Consider the following 20,574-nt stretch of genomic DNA (forward strand, 5'->3'; position numbering starts at 1 on the left):
GCGACTGTGTTCCAACTGAACTTCGAGAGTCGGTAGCTTGAATGCTATTTCTGTGAAGCGTCACTGTGCTTCTTATGCTGATATTAAGATTACAGTGGTGGTGATGTCCTAGAAATGTTGCAAAGAACTTCGTCTGTTGCTTTTTATCTTTCCTCTTCCTCCTACCTAGTTTACATGAAAATCTAAAAAAAAAACCCCACCATTTTTATGGTGATTGTAGACCTATGTCAATAGGATCCATTTGCTTAGTGGATGCAGATAATTATTTGAGAGCCTCAAGTATCTGACATGAAACTGAATATTGACCCAAACCCCACATCCCAACATGAGTCTGTTAGGAATACAACTTTAGACGTATTTCCAGATGGGAAAAAGAAAGGTCTAGAATAGGCGTCTCATTTAGTTCAAGCTGTGTTTTCCAGTCAGAGCTGGCTCTCTGTGAAATCCTGCCATTTTCATTTAATTTTGCTCACTCGTTAGTTCAACCCTCTGTGTTGTTTGATCAGATCTTGGGCCAAATCATTTGTATTCATTTTGCATCGTGTTTTTTTCCTGTGTCTCTTGATCACTCTCACATGCTAATACTGGCTAATTCAATTGGGATTGATGGAAGCAGCCATCCAAAACTGCCACCTCATACATCACACATAACATAAGAGAATAGACCTGTTTCTCTTTACATGCCTTTTAGAAGAAAATATAGTCACTGAAAATAAAAAGTTGTTTTCTCGGTTAATAAGTCCAGTGCCCATGATCAGAAGAAACAGATCTTGGAGAACTAATTTTGGCACACAGTGGTGAGCTCTCCTGGGAATGCTGAATTACTCTACTTCTCTACACATAAGCAATATATTAGATGAAACCCTGGCTAGAATCAAGTTGTTTAGGAAAGGCATGGGAGTTGATTAATTGATTGATGCTAGTTAGCCCAATACTATAAATGCTACATTGCTTTAATTAGATTGGCAATCTGAGATGATAAGTTATTAATGACTCCATAAAGCTTAATGAATATAGATTTTTGTCCAGATTGAGATGCAAGTTCTTAATCAATTTACTATACTGGGGCTGGGTTGTCCTAAAAGGAACTAAAATATTATCTCCACTTCTTTCCAATCATTACCGAACGCAGAATTCAAGTTGTGGAGACCTGTAGCATCTCTCTTGCATGTGACAAGAGTAGGTAGAGCTCTCCTTATTGGAGACTGTTTGCATCCTCTGTCTCGTAGAGTCAGTTCAGATAGCTTCAGACTGCAGCTTATTAGTGCTTTCTGTCTCCCAGGGAGGGTCACCACATCTCCCAAAAGTTCCTTTTCATCCTCAGGTAATAAAGTGTTGTGAAATCCCAAAGTGAAGACCTTTGCACCAGATCACTGAGAGTGTTCTGAATTTCTCTTTCCCCAGCTCTGAGGCTGTGTAGAAATCACCTCATTTGAGCTGCCTTTTACAAGGTATAAAATGAGACTAATGGTAACAACTGTTCACAGGTTTTCTGTCAGGCTACAAGGATCTGATAGGTGGTTAAGAACTTGCTTTGTCATAAATTATCAGTGGACACAACAGCTAGCAGCATTATTATTATTATACAGTATATAATTATATTATTTACATTGTTATATTCAATATAATCAAAATATTATGACATATATTATCAAATAGTAATTAATAGTAAGGTAATATGTGATATGTAATATAAAACATATAATAACACATAATATGATATGATATATAGTATATAATATATTAGTATATAATATATAATATATAGATTATTATGCTTACCACCTAAGGGGTTTATATTACTTTTGAAAAAGATTTAGGTTTTTAATATTTTTCTTGAGGTTTCTAATAATAAACTATAACATTTTTTGAAGTCAGGAGAGAACAGGAAGGCATAGGAGACAGAGAGAGAGAGAGAGAGAGAGAGAGAGAGAGAGAGAGAGAGAGAGAGAGAGAGATTAGTGGTATTTAATTAAACCAAGAAATAATTGAAATAACAAATTACAAAATAAATGGGTTATCAAAGTTAAAAAAATACATGGAGATGGAAAATGAGCTTGAGCAAGCCAGACCTTAGAGAAATCAGTAACACTGTCTTCTTCAAGGTTAGCTACAGTAACACTGTGAGTTACTATCCCGTTTTAGTACTAAGGTACTGAAGCAATTAGTCAGTTTGTAACTGTGGTATTCATATGGACAGGTCAAGTTTTTGTTCCTACAGGGATGGTATTCAATTAAAATTCATAAAGTTAAGGTTGCAGGGCTTATTGTCCATACAGTATTGACAGAAGGGAGCATTTGAGAAATCTGGAGGGCATCTTCCTTAATTGCATAGGAAAAGCTGAAAATGGCCCTTAGCTCAGCCCTGGGTCTCGAACTTCCTGCAGTCTTTAAGAATAGCTGTGGCACACCCACTATGTGAACCCAGAGTCAAAATGATTTCAGACAAAAATTCCATTCTTCAGAGTTGAGGAATTCTTTAAAAAGCCAATAAAAGCATAAAATAAAACACGGAAGAAAAGAATGAGGGATGCTAAGGCAATCAATAAACAATATTAAAACTGAAATTGGTCCATAAAACAGATAAAGAGCGTGAATAGGTAGAGGAAAAGGAGGCTTTGTGGAGATTGTGGGGAGGCAGTGTCAGAGGACGGTGACTGGGAAATACCAAGCTGAATCCTTCGGAAAAGGACCTTGTGGATTCCTGTATAGCACAGGAAGACTGCGGTCATGGCATCCAAAATCAAGGGCAGACTTTCCTAGCAACCAAAAGTGACTCCGAACCTGCCATCCAACAATTTTTTTCAGCAAGGTTTTAATATACTTCTAATTTTTATTTATTTTTAACTTTTATTGGATATTTTTATTTACATTTCAAATGTTATTCCCTTTCATGCTTTCCCATCCATAAACCCCCTATCCTATCCCTCCTCCTCCTTCTTCTATGAGGGTGTTCTTCCTCTCTAACCACCCTCCCCTTCCTGCCTCCCTGCCCTGACATTCACCTACTCCTGACAGGCTCTGCCAGACCATGACAAACACAGAGGCAAATGCTAGCAGCAAACCACTAAACTGAGAACAGGGTCCCCATTGGAGGAGTTAGAGAAAGGATTGAAGGAACTGAAGGGACTTGCAACCCCATAAGAACAACAATACCAACCATCCAGAGCTCCCAGGGACTAAACCACTACACAAAGAGTACACATGGACAGAGCCATCTGACAATTTACAGCAGCTCCTTGAAAAGAGCCCAAGAAACAATCCAGTCCTTGATGCTAGTGGGGGAAGCAGTCCTTTCCATGAAAACGATTGGCCAAAGCCAGGGCCTAGTAAGAAACCTCTTCATGGAAAGAAGCAAAAGTATGTGCTGAATGTCAGTATTACTGTCTATAACATCAAGTGGAAGATTGACCGCTCCCGCATAAGTGAATACAGGAGATTTATCAGGAATATTATCATCAGTTTTTGATTTGGGTTGTGAAGCTGAATATCGATGTAGACCAAATCAAGAAACAGGCTGAAAAACTCTCCAATATACTTGATGAGAAACAGCTTTTGACATAATTTCAAGGTGTTCATAAACAGGAAGTAGAATAATTTAAGAAGGTATGTGATCGACACTTGGAGAATCTACAGACTATTAAGAGATGTTGCCAAAAAGTGATGGTTGAGGAAGTCAGGAAACAAGCTGACATCTTAGAGAAGAAACTTACTACGGTAAGTTACTCATTTAAAGCAACTAGAAGAAGACGCTGGTGTTCAATCATCTCTTCTCTCCCTATTATTCTCCTGACATCTTGAGGAAAGAAGCCCAACCATTACAACAAGACTTCATGATACAATTACTCTTCTGAATTTATGGTGACGTGAAGACCACAACTGAAGCGATTGTAACTTCCTTGTTCACATCTGTAAGGTGTCAGAAAACCTTTGCTGAGGATGTTTTGTTTTTCAAATTGTGCATGTAGTATCTGAACATTGGGGATATAGAAGCTCTCCATACAGCCACCAAACTAGATAAGATGGATGAAGCAAAGAAGTGCAGGCTGACAGGAACCGGATGTAGATCTCTCCTGAGAGACACACCCAGAATACAGTAAATACATAGGCGAATGCCAGCAGCAAACCACTGAACTGAGAATGGGACCCCCATTGAAGGAATCAGAGAAAGGACTGAAAGAGCTTGAAAGGGCTTGAGACCCCATATGAACAACAATGCCAAGCAACCAGAGCTTCCAGGGACTAAGCCACTACCCAAAGACTATACATGGACTGACCCTGGGCTCCAACCTCATAGGTAGCAATGAATAGCCTAGTAAGAGCACCAGTGGAAGGGGAAGTCCTTGGTCCTGCCAAGACTGAACCCCCAGTGAACGTGATTGTTGGGGGGAAGGCGGTAGTGGGGGGAGGATGGGGAGGGGAACACCCAAATAGAAGGGGAAGGGGAGAGGTTACGGGGATGTTGGCCTGGAAACCGGGAAAGGGAATAACAATCGAAATGTAAATAAGAAATACCCAAGTTAATAAAGATGGAAAAAAATCCCCCCCCCAAAGGCTCATGTCCTGTGATTTCCTCCATATATGCCATGGGGAATCTATACTTGGAAGTATTTGATTTAACAAACAGGAAATTGTTTCAGACAATAAGGAGTATGAATAGTTAGTTTTGCCGTGAATAATAAAACACCCAACAACAATGAATTGGATCCAGTTCATAACAAGGTCATGGAAAAGAGACACAAAAACTTTGACTAAAATAGACAAGAGACATAATTAATAAAAGTTAGAAATTAAGATGAAATAGATGTGGATGAGTAGTAGTTAAAATTACTAACGTTATCTGGCGAGAGGACTTAGTCGGTAAGGTACTTTCCTTCTAAGTAGGCTGTGACAGCACCTGCTCCTTTCAACAGCACTGGGGAGACAGCAGATCCCTGCAGCTCACTGGCCAGCTTCATCTATGATCCTGTTGACTTAAAGAGTCTTGTTTTCCTGGTGTCCTCCATCCCCTCTGACTCCTTACACTTTTTGGCCTTCTCTTCCACATGGTTCTCTGAGTCCAGAGGGGAAAGATTTGATCGAGACATCCTATTTTGGGCTGAGTGTTCCAAGGTCTCTCACTTTGTGCATATTGTCTCTCGAGGAAGCTTCCCTCAAAATGGCTGAGCAAGACCTCTAATCTACGAGTAAAGCAAAATGCCATTAGGAGCCATTGTATTGCTACTTTCTTTTAGTAGAACAGTAGTGTTTGGTTTTCTCCCTGGTCCCTGAGCTATCTAATCTTAGGTTCTCGTACCCAAGAAGTGTCAGACATGGATTCCATCTCACGGAGTGAGACTTAAGTCACAGCATATACTGGCTGGTTACCCCCACAAGCTTTGTACCATCACTGAACTAGCATATGTTGCAGACAGGACCTACTGTAGATAGAAGAGTTGTAGCTATGCTGGTGTTTATGTTTCTCCTTTGGTAGTGTGCACTGTACATCCCAGTACCAAGAACACTAGTCAGTAGGGATGAAGGCTCTGTGTAGGCAACATCTCCACTTCTTCGTGTTTAATCAGTTTTATGGGTGTTGTCTTCGGAAGTAGAGTCTTGATGTAAGTTTTTGCAGAGCCTGAGTCTTTTGGAAGTTCCTATTGGACCTCTTTGGTTAAGAACTCAATTAGATGTAAACAATTCCTGGTACTGGACTCTTCATTTGGGCGACAAGATGTGTCCAGTTGGGGTTCTGTCTTCCCCATTATTTGGCGATTCCATTTAAAATGCCTCCATATATGTATATATTTTAGGAAGCTTCTACTATATTAGGTTTCTATACTTCCCCTTAAATGGTCCTTAATTTTAGATATCTCTCCATGTTCCCTCCCTCCTCCCCCTTTTCACACCTTCTCCCCACTCAATGGTTCTATTCCAGCCCCCTACACTATCCATCCATAACAATTTTCTTGCTCTTTCCATGTGAGATCTGTCTCCCACTAGTCCCTGACTCCACATCAAACTTCTGTGGTTCTATGGATTGCAGCTAATAACCACATATAAGCAAATATATACCATGTTGGTCTTTCTGGATCTGGGTTACCTCCCTCAGGATGATTTATTTCTAGTGCCACGTATTTCTCTGCAAATTTCATGTTGTTGTTTGTTTTGTTAATATTTGCATAAATGCACCACATTTTCTTTATCCATTCATCTGTTGAGGGGCATCATGGTGTTTCCGTTTTCTGGCCATTATAAATAAAGCAACAATGATCATGTTTGAGCCAGAGTCCCTGTGGGATGAACTATCCTTTGGGTACATGCCCAAGAGTAATATAGCTGAACCTTGAGGTAGATTGATTCCTATCTTCCCATGGAACCCCCATAGTGATTTCTTTAGTGGCTATCCAAGTTTACACTTCCATCAGTAACTCAAAAATGTTCCTCTTAGCCCACATGGTCACTGGCATGAGTTGTAATTTGTTCTGTTGATTTTAGATATTATGACAAGTGTAAGATAAATCTCAAAGTAGTTGGGCTTTGCATTTCTCTGATGACTAAGGATGCTGAAAATTTCTTTAAGTACTCTCAGACATTTGAGTTTCCACTTTTGAAAATTCTGTTTAAATGTATATCACAGTTTTAATTTGGTTATTTCTTTCCTTGATCTGTAGTTTTTTGAGTTCATTACATAGTTAGGATGCTAACTTGCATCAGAGGTGTAGTTGTTAAAATTCTTTTCCTCTTCTGTAGGTTGACTCTTTGTCTGAATCACGGTGTCCTTTGCCAGATAGACACATTTTTATTCTATGAGGTCCCATTTATTGTTAATCTTAGTGTCTGTTCAGAAAATATTTTTTCGTGTTAATGAGTTCAAGACTGTTCCCCACCTTGTCTTTTATCAGGTTCAGTGTACCTGTATTTAAGTTGAGGTCTTTCATCTATTTGTACTTGAGTTTTGGGCAGGGTGATCATTATGAATCTATTTGGATTTTTCTACATGCAGTTGTCCAGAGTGACCAGAACCATTTGTTGAAGATGCTGTCCTCTTCCCCCTTGTGTATTTCTGGTTTCTTTATCAAAATCAGATGTCTATATATGTATATATTTATATCTGGGTCTTCAATTTAATTTCACTGATCAATGGGTCTCATTTTTGTGCCAATTCCATGCTGTTTTCATTACCAGAGCTCTGTACTACAAATGAAAATAGCGATATCTTCAGTAATTATTTCATTATTCAGAATTCTTTTAGTTATCGCTGATGTGTGTGTGTGTGTGTGTGTGTGTGTGTGTGTGTGTGTGTATGTGTTTTAATATGATGCCAAAAATTGTTCTTTCAAAATATGTGAAGAATTATGTTGGGATTTTGATGGGGATTGCATCAGATCTGTAGATTTTTTTATTACTATAGCTATTTTTACTATATTATTCCTACTGATCCATGAACATGGGAGATCATTCTGTCTTCTAATACCTTCTTCAATTTCTATTTTCAATATCTTAATGTTTTTATCATATAAGTCTATCACCTGCGTGGTCAGAGTTATACTATCATATTTTGTATTATTTAGGGCTACTTTGAAGAGTATTGTTTCCCTGATTTCTTTTTCAGTCTATTCTGTTTTTAATGTCAGATAAAACGTGTTTCTTCTTCTGTTAATCCACAAATCCATCTTTTCTGCTGCCTGCCTTCAATCTCACAGGCCATAAGAGAGTGCCTGCCTTACTAATTATTAAGACCATGTGGTAAGTATTTGTGGAATGACTGAAACCTAAGGAAGGAAATACAGGTTCCTACAGGTTTGTAGGATAGTTGTTAGATAGTACAAGACTTAAATACTCATATCAATTCCAAAGACTGTGTAGTTATCATTTTTTTAACCATTTGCACCCAAAAACTTTATCTCTTGTATTTTATGTGTGTTTTGCCTGCACATACCTGGAGATGATGCATAATTGTGAGCATCCAAGCAGGTGCTGGGACTCAAACATGGATTTTATAGAAAAAAAGCAACTGATCTATCCACTGGTCCCTCTTTCCACCCTCCTGCCTCATCAACATTTGACTGTTGTTTAACCTTTGAGTTTCAGGTAACCTCAGTATTGTTGGACTGTTCTTGCATGCCGAGGGAAGGTGTCAGTTTGAGTGCCAGTTTTGTTCTAGTGGGAAAGACATAATCTTTGATATCTATGGATATCTTTGTTATTCAGGGTCATTAAAATGTATTTTATCTGCTTAACTTCCCAGGAATGCCAAAAGAAATATTTTATTCACATCTAATGAGGCTATAATTTTGTAACTTTTATAGTTTTATAAGACAAAAATATGGTACACTAATATACCTCTCCTTGATTTTAAAGATTACAATCATACATAAACCTATTTGTGAGTTTCTCTAGGGATTAAAAAAGTACCTGTTACACATTACATTTATATGTTATTTGTCCTTTACAGGAAATAAAGTAATGAATTTCTTTTCTGAGGGAATTCAGCTAATACACCAAAGTCTATTGAGGCCAATTATTTTAGCACTGTAGGGCAATAATATAATTCACTAAGACACAGCTATCTGTATATATTTGCCATGGCTCTAGAAATTTCTACTGAATGCCTGTCTGCTCTTCAGTTCACATTTTTGTATCCATTTAAACTGTCTCAGATCACATGAAAATTTAAGGAAAGAATAAATTTTTGAGAGCAAGAAGGGAGAAATATATATTATAGTAAATACGTATAGAATTTTGTATATACACTCTAGTCTTTTATAGACACACATGCGTACACACACACACACACACACACACACACACACACACACACACTGACCCTTTCAAGGTCTATTTTACCTGTTCATCATGGAAAAAGTCTTTATTTTAAATATGTGTTACTTAGACTGTCATATAGCTTAGTACTCACTTCTTCTGATTTATAATTGACAGACTAAAGCAAGACTTGATATTACTATTTGAAAAAATGTCCAGATCACATTGTCTACAGGGTTTTAGCAAGTGCTTTGCTTTGTCTCTTAAATGTCCTCTAAATCCTTACTGAAGGCTTAGGACCCAGTGAAAATGTTTAGAGATGGAGAATTTGGATGGATGATAAGGTAGTCGACATTTTCAATGGACTAATCCACTAAGAGTCATAATTTTAGGGGTTATTGGGAAGTGATGAAAAGAGATTATTGTATACTTGCATGGCTCCAGGTATTGGCCTAACCAAGAGCAGTGAAGGAATGAGAAAAGTATAAAAAGATACATGTATAGAAAATTTGGGATTGGGTACTCTGGGCTCTATAATGGAGCAGTGTCAGCACCCTAGAAGTTCTACTTTTTCATATATATATATATATATATATATATATATATATATATATATATATATATGGGTATATATATATATATGGATAAACAGGCAGGGTTATTCTATATAGTTGAGCAAGGAGGTAAGTTGAGCTAATCTCAGAGGGAGCAGTATCTCTAGGAGATCAATCTTAGGCAACAAATGCCTAGGGGAAGAACGATACAGTGGATATTTTATGCACCTACTATCAACATCTACCTGTGGACCAGAGGAAACTTTTGCCATCCCTCTGAGCCTTACCCAGGAAAAGCTTTGGCATTCCTATGGGCACCGAGGTCATTAACATGACCAAACTCATATCAATGATACACATTCACTTGGTGTTTGCTAACTTCCTACAAGAGATAGAAATTAGTGTAACGGTGTGGGGACCATATACCCTATCTCCATCATTGCCTCTATTTCTGCCCCTTCTGTCACACCTACTATCCTCCTGTCTGCCATAAGAGAAACTCTGCTGATTTACCACATCCCCAACAAATCACCTTAATGAATTCTGTCTTGTTTCAGGTTTAATGCAACAGATGATCATGAACTTAACCCTCTGAAGCCCAAATGAATCTTTTCTTCTTTCATTTGTGTCACAGTGGGAAAAGTGACACAGGAGCAAATGATATTCATCAGGAAAGTCTATGAAGCCTCAAGGGGCACAGAATTGGAATCATCTGGTTATATGGTGTGAAGGCAAAACCCTCTGGACCATTCTGATTTGCATCAATGGTTAGACTTCGTCCATGAAACTTAATTTCCAATCTGTCATTTAAACCATCCAAGTGTTTTCAGTAACAGTGGTTCGTTCCTCTCCAGAAGCTGCCCCTTTTATTCTGTGGGCAGCTGTGATTGCTAGAAAATATTTCCTTAGACACAGCTGAACTACGCCCTTTTCCCTGTATCCCAGTCTTCCACAGTCTCCCAGGGATGCTACAGAGCAGGAAAATAACAACTTCCTATTAAAGTTCAGGGTAGGTCTCTGGATTTACATCTATGATTCCTAGTGTGACTCGTCATTTCTCTATTTCTCAAGATTATATTTATTAGCAAAATATGAATGAAACACATTTTTAAAATTTTTTTGAAACCCATTTTAACAAATATTTGCATCCATGCAAACATGCGGAGGTCAGAGGACAGTTCTAAGGAGCCAATTCTCTCCTTGCTTCTGTCATGTGACAGCAGGAGATCAAAATCAAGTTGTTGGGTTTTGTATCAATACCTTTATTCTCAAAGCCACCTTGCCAGTCACACAATGGGGTGTTAATGGCTGTTGATTTCATTGTGAAAAGGGGCATAGAATCCAGAAGAATCTACTGTATTAGAAGTAAGGAAAGACTTTGTGTGAAGTTTGTGGGGAGCACCTGTCAATTCAGTAAGATTCTAGAATCAGGGCCATTTGTGATGGAAGATTATATTTCTATCAACAGTTCCTTTTACTAGGCACTGGTACCAATGGACTTTTTGGCAGAGGAGCACTGGAACAGATAGGCAGAACTATCCATCAAGAGGTAGATTTTGTCTTGCTTTCGATTTCAAAAGTTCACTGGATCAAGGATGAGTCATACAGAGGTAACAGTGGTACATCTGATGTTAGCAAAAATGAAACACTCATAGAAGGGGACCTTATCCTTCACAGCACTACTGTTGTTCTATATGTTCATGCCTATGGCATTAACTATTAACTATTACTCTGCAGATTATACCTTGATTTTATTTTTATTAGTTTTGAAATAGATATAAGGTCTCTGTGAGTGTACTATAGACAGGAGATTTCCCTTCTATGCAATCTATTTAGTAGATTTTTAATCATTGTGAATGTACAGATTTCTTATCTTAAAAATTTTCTGCTATTTTTATTTTACATGTATGGGCTGCTTTTTCTGCTCATATGTTTGTGCACTATGTGTGCACAGTGGCTTTGAAGGGCAGAAAAAAGCATAGTCTCCTCAGGGACTGGAGGTCCAGAAGGTTGGTCGTTGCCATGTGGATGCTGGGAATTGAATCTGCATCCTCCGGAAGAGCAGCCAGTGCTCTTAACCACAGACTTGTATCTCCAAGTCCATAAAAATCCTGTTTTATTCAACGAGTTGTGATTTATGTTCCAAATTGTCCCAGTTGGGTTGATTTTTATCATAAACTCTGTTTTTTTTTCTATATATTTTCATCTTTCAATGTGTAAGACACTAATGACTGGGCATCACAATGCTTCTGAGGTATGTCTGTGTGGTGCTGACCCATGCTTTGATTTATAGATTTTTCTGCAAGAATTCTGGGTTCTACAGTGGAAGAAAGAAAGAAAGCAATTAGAACGCAATGTCTGGCAGCTTGGTATGCTTCCTGTTGTTTCTGGGTTGGTATTTGTCTGTGTGTAAGAACACATATATTAAGAAATGATGACTTTATATCCAAATGTCAAATTATAATCTGCAAATCTGGAGTTCCCACCAAATGTTTTCTTTTCCTTGGTTATACATCCTTTCTCTAATCAGCACAAAACTTAGTTTTCATTGCCCGCATGCTTTCTTCCTTGATCTGTCATGGCATTGGGTTCTACAGTGTTCTGTATGACTCATAATAGCGACTGCTTCCTCACTCCTCCCAGCTCTCTGGAGCACCTTGGAGCTCTGCTTACACCCTCTCATCGTTCCCATCTGTGAATGAGGGACAGAGCACTCACAGTTGTGTTTCTGTTCAGGTTTTGGGGGGATTTCCCCATATCTGTATTTCAAATTGCTTATTAGAACACCTTATATTCAGGAATATACTGTGCATGTATATCCAAATACATATATACTTTCAATAAAGATCAATGGGAAAAGGTCTTGAATTTGAAAGAGAGTGGGTTCGTGTGGATGGGAGGATTAGAATAGAGGGAAGGGAGAAATGTAATTAAAATACAATCTCAAAAATAAACAAGTCAAGGAAAATGAAAACAAATCTAAGCAGCAATAAACCTGTGTAAGTCTTTTAACAATAATAGAAATTTTGCATATATATGTGCACACATGTAAATATAAATATGTATTGGAATACACACACACACACACACACACACACTCACACACTCACACACCCTTTCTTTTGGGGTATTCGCACAATGGCAATTCCTTGGTAGGCACTGGAGAAGCAAGTGTATTTCAGAAGCAAGTATAGTTCAGAATATATATATATATCCATATATATATTATATATATGGATATATAATGTATATATTATATACGTATATACAATGTATATATTATACATGTATAATTATCATATAATATATTTGAAGATGATAATATTGAAATGCTTTTGCTTTTATTTCTCTTTTGTTCTTTAAGGTGCTTAAATTATAAAGTACAATTAAAAGCATGAGTTCTGGTCTTCCTTCCTCCCCTCTATTCCCTCTTCCCTTCCTCTGCCCTCTTCTTTTCCTTCTCCAAATCATGAAGTACCTGCTACCTACCAGGTGCGAAGCACTATCCAATACTTTCTCTCTCTTTCAGAAATTATTTCTTTTATATTTCGAGATCATAATATAATGAAACCACTTTTCCCTTCATGTCCCTCCTTCCAAACCTTCCAATTTAACCCTCCTTGCTATAGTTCAAATTCATGATCCCTTTGTTTTAGTAATCGTCACACATAAGTATGCATATGTGAATTCATAGATTCCTAAATATAGCCTGCTTAGGGAGCCTGTCTAGGGCATGCCAGAGACCTAGGATGGGGAGGCTCCAGGAAGTCTCCAAGGGTGATTGTAGCTGAGACTTTTAGCAGTGGGGCATATGGCGTGTGACATGGCCACCTCCTATAGCCAGGAAGGACTCCTAGTGGAGGGATAAGGACACCAATCCACCCACAAAAGCTTCAACTCAAAATATGTCCTGATTCCAAGAAGTGCAGGGACAAAGATGGAGCAAAGATTGAAGGAATAGCCAGTCAATGGCTGGTCCAACTTGAGATCTATCTCATGGACAAGAACCATTCCTTGACACTGCTACTGATACTGTTATGCCTGCAGACAGGAGCTTAGCATAACTGTCCTTGGAGAGTCCATATAGTAGCTAACAGAAACAGATGCAAACAACCATAGTCAAACATTAGATGGAGCTTGGGAACTCTTTCTGGAAGACTTGGGGGAAGAATTGGGAACCCAAATAGGTTAGGGACTTCACATGAAGACCAACAGAGTCAACTAAACTAGACCTTTGGGGCCTCCCAGAGACTGTACCATCAACCCAAGAACATATAAGAGTTGGACCTAGGCCCTTCCCCACCCCCTGCACATATGTAGCAGATATGAGCTTGGTCTTCATGCTGGTTTCCCAACAACTGGAGAATGGGATCACCCTCATTCTGTTGCCTGCCTCCTAACTGGTCTTGTCTGGCCGAAGTGGGAGAGGATGTTCCTAGTCCTGCAGTGGCTTGAGGCGCAGTGTGGGTTGGTGCTTTGTGAAGGACCACCCACTTCTCAGAGGTAAAGGGGGAGGAAGGATAGAGGAAAGGGCCCTGTAAGGGAGAATTGGAAGGAGTTAGGTTGTGATTGGGCAGTAAAGTGAATTAATAGAATAAAACAAAACCTTCCAAATAAATGATATAGTTCCCAAACTATATACATAGCATAATGTAGTATATCAGCACCACCTATTTAGATATTGTTTGACTGTGAGGCTTTGTGTATTCCCCAGCAAGGCACATAGAAATCACAAGTCAGTCAACAACCTTTTCTGCGTTGTACATACCAGCGAATGGTCTATAATAGCCATGCTTGTGATTTTTGAATGAGTGTAAATAGTAAAACATGATCAAATCAATGATTACAGCATCCAGCAGAAATATTTTTAAAAAGCCCCCCTATGCAATGAGAGGGAGCCCACCTGTGCAATAGGAGCCTATCATAATGATCATCACAGAGGCTTCACAGAGATCACACACAGTTGCTATGTAGCAACTGAGGGAAACAGATGTAGAGACTGACACACAGACATTAGGTAAAGCTTGGGGAATCCTGAGGTAGAGGAGAGCAAGAATTGTAGGAGACAGAGGGGTAACCACATGAAAACCTACAGAATCAACTAACCTGTGTTCACAGGGCTCACAGAAACTGAAATACCAGTCAGGGAGCATGTATGGGACAGACCTTGGCCTTTTGCACATGGATAAAGGCTATGCAGCTTGGTTTTCATGTAGGATTCCTAACAGGAGCAGGAGCTATCTCTGACCCTGTTGCCTGCCTTTGGGACCCTTCCCCCTACTGGGCTGCCTCACCTAGCATCAATAGATGAAGTTGCACCTAGTCTTATTGCAACTTGATATGCCAAGGCTGGTTGATACCTGTGATGGTTTAAATATGCTTTGCCTAGGGAGTGGCACTGTTAGGAGGTGCGGCCTTGTGAGAATAGGTGTGGCCTTGTTGGAGGAAGTGTGTCATTGTGGTCATAGGCTTTAAGACCCTCCTTCTAGGTGTTCGAGGAGGCCAGTGTTCTCCTAGCAGCCTTCAGATGAAGACGTAGAACTCTTAGCTCCTCCTGGACCACGCCTGCCTGGATGCTGCCATGCTCCCATCTTGATGATATTGGACTGAACTTCTGAACCTGTAAGCCGGCCCCAATTAAATGTTATCCTTATAAGAGTTGCTTTGGTCTGTGGTGTGTCATGGTGTCTGTTCACAGAAATAAAACTATAACTACGACAACATCCATGGGAGGATTCCAATTTTCTGAAGAGAAATTGAGGAGTAGTATGTATGTATATATTGGAAACTTAACTGGGGTCTATGCAAGAGCAGCCAGAGATTTTCACCATTGAACCATATCTCCAGCATCAGGGATAAATTATTATAATCTAGCAGCAGTTACTATATTTTCCTGTGGGAAATGCTCTTCAGTTGTATTTGTTTAGTTTTAGAATTTAACTTCCTTTCTAGCACACGAGGAGACACAGTGTGCTAGAAATGTTTACATGCCTTTAGTATTTTACTATTGTCTGAGCATTGGTATGTTTCCTGTCATAACGATTTTAGTTCAAATCTTTCTTCATGATAACTATAGTAATACACAATGTGAGAAGGACTCTAATTGCGATATTTTTATGAGCTGCAAACTCTTGGGACAAGCACTAATAAACCAGTGAGCTTTGTAATAGGAATAATAATGATTATTTGTATTTGTATGATCTTTTCATTTTTCCTTTCCTGTAGGAATTCCTTTTCTGGAATATTAGCTGGATTATGATAGGTTTTAATTCCATATGTCTGTCCGCTGTTCTTTCTCATTAAGTCTTTTTATACCTAGCTCCATGAAAAGAAAAGAAATACTTGCTACATTTCAAGTTTTTCACTGGTTAAAAATTTTGTTTGACGTTATCAAGTCCATGAATTATTAGTTATAAAAAACCACCTAATGTTTTTGAGACTTTCTTATATTTATTTCTTTTTGGACAACTAACAACAACCCCTCATAGAAATTTCTCATGCTTCTCATCACATTATTTCAGAGCACTCTGCTAGTATCTGGAGGAGATCAAAGGAACATTACAGATTGACACCATTGTCACACTTCTGTGCTTCACAACATCTAGCAATATCCATTGTGCATTAAGTCAAATACAATTACTTTTATCCCTTTCTTGTATTCTCTATTGCAACCTCCTTGTGAAATCTAACACTTTGTGAACTTTGGCCATATGAAAATGTATTGTGGTGAGAGAGTTATGCACTCTCCTGACTCCTGACTACTTGAATATATAAACATCTCATTTTAAATGTTTCTTGAATCTCTGTACCTCACAAAATTTGATCAGCTTGGTTTTCATGTGAGTCCCCCCCCCAGCAACTGGAACAATATTCAAATCCCAACTTTCCTTCTGTTCTTTCCTACCTCTATATTCTCCAGTGGGCAAATGGTCATCCATGCATTTGGAGACAGTGTGAGAAAGAAATGATATGCATGACCTTATGAGAAACTCAGAGAGTCAAGTTCTTCAGCCATGGTTTTCTGACTCCCCTAATTTCTAGACTATCTGTGGCCTTTGGGTGGCTAGTTGCTTTGTTGACTTTTATATATTCCAATGATTTGGATTTTGTCCACTTGACTAAGACCCAGTGATCTTGGATGATATGACCTCTTGTTATTCCCTGTCGGTTTATAGATATGGGTATAACAGAGGTTTTAATTATATTCTTTGATGTTTTAATAATATTAATTCTTTGATTCCACAAACATACTCTATCCTTTCCTTTATTTGTATTATCTTCAGTTTCTTTCATCAGCTTTTGTATAATGCATTATACAGAACTTCTACAGTCTTAGTTAAATCTAGTCATACTTATTTTATTCATTCTGATATTGTCATAAATAAAGTAGAGGATTGGTTCTGATGCTTTGATATAACTGGGGATCTGTTTTTACTGATGCTGAAGATCCTTGCCCCCAATTGGTTTTTGATGAATCAATAAAGATGCCAGTAGCCAGTGGCTAGGCAGAAAGAAAGAGGTGGGACTTCCAGGTTCCTGAAGGCGAGGAGAGATAAGAGGGCAGCAGCATGAGGAGATTGAAATACTTGGGGGAGAGAGATTCAGAGCTATAGGGAAGATCTTCCAAAATGTAGGCAGAAAAGAAATCCATCCACACAAGGGCAGTCTGAAAGTGTGTTGGGCAGCAAGATCAATGGGCTTCACAGAAGACAACCAGGCAACTAAGTTGCGGGCAGATTTAGAGGCATTGAGCTAGGACTAAGGCTAAGGGCATGCTAGCCACAGGAGACTTAGAAGTACTCAGTCATTGAGTTAGTCAAGCCATTTTAAGATTAACTGGCATGTATGTGTGGTTTTCATCCATGGATTGGATCCAAAGATAGATCCTGAGTAGGTGTATGCATGTGATCATCCAGGAGCCCAAAGTGGGCAGCCGAATCTACCTACAACACTTCTCAACATGTTATGTTGTTGAAAATTTATTCTTCTCTCCTACAGTACATCCCTACCACAGTTTGCCTCCATCTACTCCTCTAAGCTCTCACCAACCCCCCCTCCTCCCCAGATCCACTCTCTGATTTCTTATGAACTAACAGTTGTTAGAGTGAAGAAATGTTTCTAATTTCTGCATATCGTTTTGTTCCCCGTAGGTTTAGTGAGCTCATTAGTTCCTATAGGGTTTTATGGAGCTTTTGACAATTTTACATAGAAGATTATATTATTGCCACAATAGCATTATTTTCTAATATTAATGCCCTTCCTTCCTTCTTTTTTCTTCCTTCCTTCCTTCCATCCTTCCTTTCTCTCTTTCCTTCCTTATTCTCTCCATTCTCTTTCCTTCTCCCCCCTCTTTGTTTCTTTCTTTCTCTCATCGATATTGCTAGTGTCTCTAATACTATATTAATTAGCAGTTGTGAGAATGGCTATTAAATTGTGCATCTCATGAAGTTAGCTCTAGGCTTTGTATTATGTTAGAAGCTGTTCTGCTGAGAGACTTTTTAAATTCTGTGTTCATTTTCAAAAGATATTTTAAAAATTATATTGTGAGACTTTTGTACAACATATTTGATCATATTTTCCCTTCCCCAATTCCTCCTAGATCCTTCCTGACCTCTCTCTTCACTCAACTTCATGGTGTTTCTTTCTCTTAGAAGAGAAAATAAAAACCCCAAACCAAACCAAAACAGAAAACAAACAAACAACAAACAGCATAGCCCCAAACATGAAGTATAATTTTCCTGCATTTACTGAGATGTAAGTAGATGCATAACCATTCTTTAGAGAACACTGAATTTGCATCTTAGAAGAGACAAGTGCTTTGGAAAGTTGCATTGTATGACTAATTCTGCAAAACCCTAAGGGAAAGTAGACTAAAGGGGAGTTGACTTACATGAATTCTGGGATAATGAAATGTTTCTATTTCACTTATGCTTGTTGATAGTACCTGCTGACTACTCATTTCCCAAATGATGTCTGCAGTCAGACTCCTGTAGTATTAACAAGGGTACAGTGAACCATTTAAGATCCTCAGACATTGGGGAATGGGCTACATGGCAGTCAGTATGCAACATTGGGAAACTGCATTAGTTACTTTTCTATTGCTGTGCTAAGACACCATGACCAAGGCAACTTATAGAAGAACAAGCTTATTAGGCTTACGGATTCAGAGGGTGAATTTATGACCATTATAGTAGGGAGCATGGTGGCAGGCAAGCAGGAACAGTGCTGGAGCAATAACTGAGACTTTGCATCTTGAAGTAATCACCATGAAGCAGAAAGAAAGATTTAACTGGAAATGGCCTGGGAATTTGAAATCTCAAAGCACACCCCAAGTCACACACATTTTCAAAAAACGCCACACACTTGAATCCTTCCCAAATAGTTCAATCAACTGGGGACCAAGAATTCAAATATATGAGTCTATGGGAGCTATCCTCATCAAATCACTATGTACACTAGGATGGAGAATTAATTACATTTTTATAAGACAACATGAACAAAATAATAAGAAGCAAACAAAGTAGGCTATTGATAGAAGGAGAGAAGCTGATTTTGAAATGTCTATGAATGAATATAAATCTGGCAATACTCAAGACAAAAAAGAGCTAGTGGAATTTTACTGATTGGATGCTAATTTTGAAATTTGTAAATTTGCAGCTAATACAGTAATAGTAAAAAAGAAAAGGAATGTAAATGTGAGGTACACTTTTTTTCCTTCTTCACTTTTGTAAGGAAACATTCCAAATCCAATTTTTTCACTAAATGCTATCTAAGACATAGAGCAATATTTCAATATAAGGGTAGAAACTGTCTGTGAGTTCTAGAAGCTTGGAGGAATTGTCAAGCCAAAATCTTTACAGTTGCCCACTCAGATGTTTCTATTGTATACATTAAAGTCTTAAATGTATAGGACTTGTGATAGCATACCTATCTTAACATTCAACCATTTTAATTGTTTGTGGCACCAAATACTCAATTTTAAGCTTGGTCCGTAAGGATTTTTCCCATTGCTCTTATGTGATAGGAGACAGTGACCTATCTATCATGTAGCCTTTAAATAATTCAAAGGAATGTTGATAACCCTTAATTTGTCCTGCTTTTCGATAGAGCATTACTACAGCTTAGTGTTAATTAGCCCCACAACCAGTTTTGAATGCGTTGGTCTCTTTAGTTTTCAAATGTCAGAGCACAAACTAGGAATAGTTCCTTCTGTATGATACTTTCTCAACCAACATTGCAGGTTTAAACAATTGAATTGTTCTCTGTGCTACTGGCTCCACATATCACACAATTATTGCTGCAGGTCAGACCCAGAACAATGTAGTCTCAAAATGTCTTTTTAACTCCTTGCCCTTTTGAATCCCACCTGCTACCAACAGTTGGGTCCTTAGGCAACAGACTGGTTTCAGGTTATAAGACAATTATTAGAGAACCATATCTGTGAATGATAAAACAACAACAACAACCACCAATGGGCAAAATGCGCATGGAATGTCCCTATCATAACATGTGATAATCTGGACCAACCCAGCAAAGTCTAACTCCAAGAGAAATCAGCTTTGGTACAAGTGATCTAACTATAACAGTAGAACCCTGCTAAGGTGTTCCATGTTCACTGCTCAGGAAGAAGGGAGTTTCAAGTCAAAGCATGAAGTACATCTTGAAGGTGTCACCAGGAGGAGGTTGTCAATTAAATAAGTCTCTTAGAATTTAAAGAAAAGTTGTTTTTGGAAACTAATCAAGTGTGCTAAACCTTGTTAGCTACAATTAAGGCAGTTCTGAAGGCAGGTAGGTGTTTTAGCGACTCTCTTTAGACTTGCAGTAGGCTATCCTCTTAAATTGCAGGGAGCCAACTAATTTTGATCTCTTCAAACTTAATTTTTATAGTTTATCAATATAATACTGGAATGTTTACATTATCATGACAGTACCCCCAACTGCAAAGCTTCCAAATGTCCATCATGAGTTGTATGCCTGTGTAACTTATAGCATGTTCTTATAATTTATGCCATGTTGTACACAATGATGTGTGTGCCATGTACTAGTGTGACCTTCAAGATCAATGAATCCTATGTAACAATATACTTACTATTGAGGGAAAAATCCATTTGTACAGGAATACATAGCTTGACTTCATTCATATGAATTGTGTTAAGTGTATGAAACCAACCAAATGCATGAGTAATTGTGGAAGACTACATTGACAGGAAAAGCAAGAAGGAAGAAAGATTGGAAAAGGGAATAAAGATATTCAACTATATTGGCACTTAATTTC

The 20,574-nt window shown here is 38.3% G+C and overlaps 1 pseudogene; it reads left to right on the forward strand.

Moving 5' to 3' along the window:
* The first annotated feature begins 2,051 nt into the window (after positions 1 to 2,051).
* LOC100362811 (hypothetical) lies at positions 2,052 to 3,793 on the forward strand (annotated as a pseudogene).
* Positions 3,794 to 20,574: the final 16,781 nt, after the last annotated feature.

Source organism: Rattus norvegicus, chromosome 20 (assembly GCF_036323735.1).
Source record: "Rattus norvegicus strain BN/NHsdMcwi chromosome 20, GRCr8, whole genome shotgun sequence".
Lineage (NCBI taxonomy): Eukaryota > Metazoa > Chordata > Mammalia > Rodentia > Muridae > Rattus > Rattus norvegicus.